Here is a 7,916-nt window from a genome sequence, read left to right as displayed (position 1 = left end):
AGAGAACCTCTAACAGAGCCTTCTCTGGCGCGGTTCCAAAGATCTGGAACTCTCTTCCTCCTGAAATACGCAGAATCTCCAGAACAACGGTGTTCAAACTAGAAGTCAAAAGATTCCTGCTGAATAAACTCCTTCAGTAATTGGGCTAACCCCTTGGCCCGTTGACATTGTTCCTACTTCCTTGTCGATACACTGTACTTTGTTTAACATATCTTCCATGTGAAATTTCGTGCACTTTATGATTCATTTGTGTATTTAACTTGTGATTGTTACTTTATTAGCCTTCCAGTTCTAGTTTGATTGTAAAGCGCTCGGATATCCCTTGGGATCTTGTTCGCGCTATATAAAACTTTATAAATAAATAAATAAATAAATAAATAAATTACTATCATAGAGAAGCTAAGTAGTGCAAATACAATAAACAGAATTGCTACTGCTGGTTTGGACAAGCCTTAGGTCAAAGTGTCTTGTTTAAGCAGCATTCCATTCGAGTTACAGGCATAGATAGGACGATGAGCGGACATAAACCTCATTTCCGTGTCCGTCTTGTGCCCCTACCTATGTGGCAAGTGTTCTAAATAGCTGTGCTTTGCTTAAAAAAGTATCTGGAGGCAACAAAGATTGCTCAGGGGCTCACCCGCAATGCAAGGTCATGAGATAGTGGTCACTCCTTTTGACCTATGGCCCAAATAACCCCATTCATTCCAGGTCCAACAATTTAAAATGATGTGTTAGGCAAACTAAACTGCAGACTGTGCCACTTATGGGAGGTTAGTGGTGTCAATAATATTTCTTCGTAAGCAATAGCATGCGCCCAGGAAGGGAAGACATCCTGAGAGAGACACCTACTAAGGCTGGTGCAAGCAAGAGGGTTAGAGATAAATACAGCCAAGCGTTGTGCCACTTGGACGAATTTGTACAGATGACGAATAAAAAATAAATGTGGGTTGCTGCAGTGGGAGGACCACAAGCTTCCTAATTTTCCAAACTGCTTGGAGATAATAACCAAGACCTATACAAATTAAAGTACTGCAGTCCGTCCTAAGGATTTGGTCGGCTACCCTGTAGTGTTCCACTGCCAAACTAATGCAAAACGGTCTCAGCCATGATCGCCTGGGTTTACAGTAAAAATGCTTAACGTCCTCTATATAGCAGGTACAAAATGGACAAACATTTTTAGGTCTCACCTGAGCCAGCGCTTCAGCGCTGCTCTCGCAAGAGCTTTTGTAAAAGGGGGATTTGGAAGTGCAAACTAGTGCTTTTCAGGCCTCCAAATACAGTGCATGTGCACCGGGCGCGCGCACCATTTGGCAGCCTGCCTGGTCACTTTCGTGGCCGCTTTGATGTTCTCAGTGAGCCGCGCGGCCACTAAGAACATCAAAGCGGCCGCGAAAGTGCTCACCATTTGCCACCCCCTCCCTTATCCCACTTCCTGCTTGGTATTTTATACTTGTTTTTTACAGTTACGGGGTGTGTTGCAGGGATGGCTGCTGTTCGTGCATCTGATGTGCTTGCTTGTTTTGCTGCCCTTTACAGTGTTCAAAATACCATTGCAGAAATTAGTTAAACCCATTTTTAATGTATTCAGTACATGTGTTCAGTATATTTTATAATGCAGAATGCACAATAAAAAATGCCCTCTCTTACACAGTGTCAGCACTAAATCCACAAGCATTTCATAATAAAGTAACAGTCACACTTCAAACGTGAAACAGACTATTGACATCGTCCAATGCTCTGTGGCAGTATAACTAGTTTGCTTCCTAATTAACATCTTCTTCACTTCTGCACATTTATACCAAAAGGCACCTGTCGTGAAAAGTGTCTAACAGGAACCATTAAAATGATGCAATATCATGTATGAAACTTTTACTACTATCTTCCAGCTGATTCATATTTCTTGTTTCTACACAAATTTATGTTCATTGCACTGTCGGGGTTTCTGTTAAATGAAACATGTTAATTTCCGTTTTGCTTCTCTTGCTATTTAAATAGTCACACAAAACAGATATAATCAGTTTTTATAAGATGCACCACTTTCCACAATGGTGAATATATTAAAAAAAGAATTATAGATATTATTCCTCATCATCAAAGCCTTTATTACGGATTCTAAAACATCTATAAAAGCAAAACATAATAACAATTAAAATCTCAATAAATACATAAACACAACTTCACATAAATAAACTGAAGGGGGTCCAACAAAACTTAATTCCCATCCACGATAACTAACCTGCCTGGTGCGTTCTATTAAGATTACAAAGAATTTAAGAGCAATCTATGAATCGCAGACGCTTTCATCACCTCCAACCTTTGCCTCATATTGGCCGCCTCTGTTAGAACACGACCAATAGAATAACATTACTCATGATCTCAGCACAGTACATAAGGACGAGATCGGGCGCATTCAGGCTGGTATGGCCATAGGCACCATTAACAAGCATTGGCATAGCCAATAGGTCTCGCCTTTAGGACCTTATAAGTGTTTAGCCATGCAACAGTTATAGGATATTGTGCTGCATAACTAAATACTTATAAGGTCCCAAAAGTGAGACCTATTGGCTATGCCATTGCTTGTTAGTTTTGGTTGCATTAGAGGCCCATTTGTAGGTAAAATTGGTTACTAGCAGAGAGCCCTCTTGTAGTTTTAAAAGCAAAGTGCAAGCTAAAGGTGGTATGTATATATCCATCTATGTGGCTAATTTGGGCATGGGCTTATAAGACGAGAATTCCTCAACTAACTATAATCAATACAGCCCAAAAAAGCACAATGCTGCTTCCAAATTTCTGGAGGGGCTGTGGCATGCTCAGTGAAGTGCTTCATATATCTAGTGATCAGACCCTTAACTTTCCCTATCCAAGCTACTCCTGAGGTGATGCTCCTGGGACTGAAACCTCCTATTCTGACTCACTTGACAAAAGATGAATGGTGCATGTGCTTACAATGCCTGGATGCAGCAAAACATACACTAGCAAACCACTGGAAAAAGACAGTAACTCCATCAACCACACAATGGCACCAATTATTATGGCAATGGTAGGTATGGAGCACCTAACGAGTAACATTCAGGGACCTTATTTAGCATTTGAACTTAAATGGAAGCCCTTTGACAGACAGCTGAATCAGAGGATGCCCAGCTGGGCCCTCTCCTCCCATGATGGAGGGCCCCCAACCTATTTCACTGACAATGAAAGGATGGACCATGATACTCAACAATATATTGCAATCACTGTCAGACGACCCTCAAACAACACGTGGGAGGGACCATTGACTTGCAACTAATTTCCCTTCTCGGGTGAACACTGGTGGTTATTTTTCCCTTCGGTAGATGGGGTTGACAGAAGGAGGGGTAGAGGGATGGAGGGACGAGTGAAGGTGAGGTCAACACATGAAGGGGAGATGACAAGCACGCACCATGCTGACAGACGAAAGTGAGCACTTTGTTCAGGTCTAGCCAGCGGCACTAACCACTTGATCGACCTTTATTACTTGTTTTTGTAATGAGGTCTGATTATGCACACTTTACTTGAAAAATATTAATAAAATGTTCTGAGACAACATTTTTTAAAAAAATTGGCTTTCACCTGATTGGCATATTTAATTTACCTATAAGTACCTGGTAAAGTCGTATACCAAATACCCATGGCCAGTATATTAAATGTTATCATTGGGTGTGTAGAACCTATTGTGCTCCCTTCTTTTAAACTGCCAATTCAATTGGCAAAAATGTATGGGTGCGTGGAACTCACAGAGTTTTACTCCACAGAATTACACGAAGTTACAAAACAACTCCATGAGATGCCACAGATTTCCACCAGTGGCTGGAAAATACACAGCAGTTGAGCAGCAGTAGCAGCGCTGAAAATCAGCATAAACAGCACCATACGTTGTGCAAGAGCATGTGGCAATTTGAGATGATTTTGCTGCCACTTGAGTAGAAAATCTACTTGAGCTGCAGTTAATCTACTTGTGCAGCTGCCCTCTGACCATGACCACCTACATTAGAAAATCACACTAGCGGACATCAAATCTCGGTTGCATTTCCTGGAGCCCAGCAGGAGAAAAATTCCACAGCCTCTCCAGAAATTTAGAAGAAGCATTGCGGTATATGCAAGGAAGTCTATGATGAGTGGAGTGCCAACCCAAATAGACGTTATTCTGTAATTTCTATCCATGAGTGGATGCAGAAGAGGCGTATATGTGCCTGTGTAGTCCCTCTCAGCGCTAAGGCTATCCTGTTGTTGGCAATACTCATTCACACTTAGTGTTAAGTCACCATGTCTGTGGAGTATCATGTGCCGGGATAATCTCAGATATTGCTGAGATTGTTTGAGAGTGGAAATCAATTTGGGGAACTGGAGTTCAAAGGGAGTGTTTGCTTTAGTGGCTCCATTTCAAAGTATGGGATGTGTGACCGAGTGCCCATAATGCAGCCTCTCTGATTTGGGTATGTCGCAAGTGGTTCTACATTTCTGGAATGTTTCAAGCCTGGGGCATCATACATGCCAGTGATCATTTTACAGCTTCCTTCCCGCCAGCGAAGGAAGGAGCATTGTCAAAGGTGGGTGGGAAGGCCATGCTTAAATTTATTGGAGTATAGGGGACACATAAGACTCCAGGATTGCTGAGATAGGCATTAGGTGGCCTGTTTCTCCAACCACACCAGGTCACACAGGGGGGGATAAACTATAACGTGGTACATCTGCCTTAAGATTTTCTCAGAGAGCATGGTGGACCAATCCACTACCAGTCACAGTTTCCAGGCTGAGTAATAGTGTTGGATACTAGGGGTTGCTAACCCTCCCATCTGCCGAGGTTGGGACATGTGTGTTTGGGAAGATCTTGGGCTTTATCCTTCCAGATAAGAGCACATTTGCGCTGGATGTGCTTTAGGTATGAAGGGTCAAGCAATATTGGGAGTGCTTGAAATAGGTATAGGAAGCACAGGAATATATTCATGTTGAAAGCATTGGTTTTACCAAACCAGGAAAGCATTAGGCATCTCCAAGAATGGATATGTTTATTAGTTAGGGTCGAAAAGAAGGTGATGGTAATTGCCCCCGAAGAGTTCTGAGACCTGATTTGTGAGTCAGGATCCAATTTATCTAGTGGAGGACTGGGCCCAGTGAAATGGGAAGCAAGGTGACAGGTCGGCAACCTCACCCATCTCAAGTGTCAGATTTAGGATCTCTGATTTGTTAAGATTAACAGCATTTCTGGTGACCCTCTGGAAGTCCCTCAATCTTAAATTTCTCCAAGCCAAATTTAGTCACCTTCACCACTGATGTCTGCCGAAATGAGCATGCTAAGGGCTTTATGAAGCGGCATAGAAGGAGGCAACCCTGTCAGGTACCTCTGAAAAATCAAAAGGGATTATAAAGGTGACCAGTGAGGGTCGCTCTAGCAAGGGGGTTGCATAGTTAGAGAGCACTATCCACGAGAATGTGGGGCCTATACACATTTTTAAAGCATGATTCTCAGAAAATTCTAATCAACCGGGTCAAAGGACTTTTCAGCATTGAGCGTGAGCAGCACTGCAGACATCTTTTTGAGGGTGACTTTCTCAACCAGGCGGATAGTTGCCGAAACTTTATTGTGGACCTGTCAGCCTTGGGTAAAGCTGCTTGGTTGGATGAGCCTCTGTAAATAATAGGAACACAATCCAGGCACCTTTCCTGCATCCTCCATTATTGGGGTCCCCAGCAAGACTGTGATTTCTCTGATGTATTCTCTCTCTTGTTTACCCCATAGGAGTATATCAAGAGGGGTTCCCGCAATGTATGAGCAATTTTTAAAAGAGAGCAGTGAGAGCTCTGCCTTGTTAGTAGAATGCACTTGCAGTTGGCTTCTGGCTGTCATGGGTGCTCTAGTAATTCAGCATGAAGGATGCTGGAGTCTGTCAGCTTCCAAATCAATGATCTTATCCTCTAGTTTTAGCTCTTCCAGAGCACAGAGGTACTTACGCCTTGCTACTATCACTATGAAGTGGCCTCTAATCACAGCCTTGAAATCATCCCAGACTTCCGAAGTAGATACCTACCCATCTTCGTTGTGCTCAATTTGTTATCCTATTTTGTGTTTGGTGACTGGGTCTCTAAGTAGGCATAGGTGCAGTCAATTTCTCCTGGTCTTTCTTTCCCTGAGGTTGAGCTGGACAGTGATTGGTGCGTGGTCTGACAACAAAATCAGTCCAATGTGCGCAGAGAGGGTAGGTCCTAAAGGGAATTTGCTCAGTAGTATGTTGGTGATCTGGGAGTGTGTGCTTTGTACATGAGAGTAAAAGGTAAAGGTGAAGGTCTCTGAGGTTGGGTGTTGTTCTTGTCACACATCCTTTGTGCCCAGTTCACTCATTGCCCTTTTCAATCTTTTGGAGAAGGCCCCTCAGTAGGCATTCTGTCCCTCCTCCATGTCATGGTGATGGCCCCAGAGTGAGTCGAGGTCACCGGTCAGAACAGTATCGCCCTCGACTATTGCTGCTAGTTTCCCCAGGAAGTCAATAGTGTTGGACAGAACTGGGTGCATACATCGTTCCTAAAGGTATGGGTTGGCCTCCGAAGGACCCCACCAAGATGAGATATTGGCCGTCCTCATTTGCATGAGTATATGACAGTGTGTAGGGTAAATTGCATCAGATGTATGTTGCTACTCACTTTTGGAGGTAGCTGAGGCATTGAACCCCGTGGGATACGCCCTTTGTTTCATTTTAATCTGTTTTTATGAAGAAGATGGTTTTTAAGAAGGCATGTCATATTGGGTGCTGAATTCCCAAGTGCACGCCAGACAGCTCTACGTTTATTGAGGGAATTCAGAGGTCCCATGCTTATTGTTTCCCTGGAACCAAGCTGATGAGCCCATTACAAAGGCAAAACTGGTACTGGGCTGCTTGTGTTCAAGGAGGACCTAGCTCAGCAGCTTGGGCTGGACTGTTCCCATTGGAGCAGGGTTAAGACTGATTTGAATATATCTGGGTCCAATCTGTGGTGGCAGGATAATCAAAAGAACAATGGGTTGGAGGGCTATCCTGAGCTATTGCTAGTGGCCAGATTTATTCCAAGCAGCCTTCCATCACTTTTTTGTGTGTTTCAGTAGCCCCGTAAGGCAAGTGCTAGCAAGCAAGAGCTGTTCTTGTACCCCTTGGCATAATAGTGGTACATGCACACCAGAATCTCAGAAAGCAAAGTTCCAAATTTGGTCATGAAAATTAATATTGGTAATGCATGCAAATGGGGTATCACTCACTGGTCCATGAGCATAAGTAAAGTATATGGTAAGCGCCACCCCAGGGTTGGCATGCCCACAGTGCACAGCGTGGTGTCCAGTTACTGGAGTGATCCACTTTCAATCAAAGGTAAGACCGGCTGATCTATTTTCAAGAATGGAATTTATTCAATTTTCACAAATTCCTCTTCATGTGTGTTTTGTTCACATGATAAAGAGACGTTTCAGTTGAAACAAATTATTGTTCTCCAACTTGTTGGTCTCAATGCATTTCACGCTCATGGAAGCCCTTCATCAGGGGAATATTGAACGCCTAAACAGATGAAGGAATCAATCAATCACTGCATTTGTAAAGCGCGCTACATACCCGAGAGGGTCTCAAGGCGCTGGGGAGGGGGGGGTGCTACTGGTCGAAGAGCCAGGTCTTGAGGAGTCTTCTGAAGGCCAGCAGGTCCTGGGTCTGTTGTAGGATGGTGGGGAGAGTGTTCCAGGTCTTGGCCGCGAGGTAGGAGAAGGATCTGCCTCCGGCGGTGGTTTTTCGGATGCGGGTGTGGAAGCTGAGTCGGTTGTTGAGGTAGGTGGGTCCGGTGTTGTGCAGTGCTTTGTGTGCGTGGATCAGGAGCTTGAAGGTGATCCTTCTGTTGACGGGGAGCCACTGCAGGCCTCTCAGGTGGAGTGTGATGTGGCTGCGGCG

Source organism: Triturus cristatus, chromosome 4_1 (genome assembly GCF_964204655.1).
Source record: "Triturus cristatus chromosome 4_1, aTriCri1.1, whole genome shotgun sequence".
NCBI classification, from domain to species: Eukaryota; Metazoa; Chordata; class Amphibia; order Caudata; family Salamandridae; genus Triturus; species Triturus cristatus.
The sequence above is the reverse complement of the archived record's forward strand: the minus strand, read 5'-3'. Positions refer to the sequence as shown.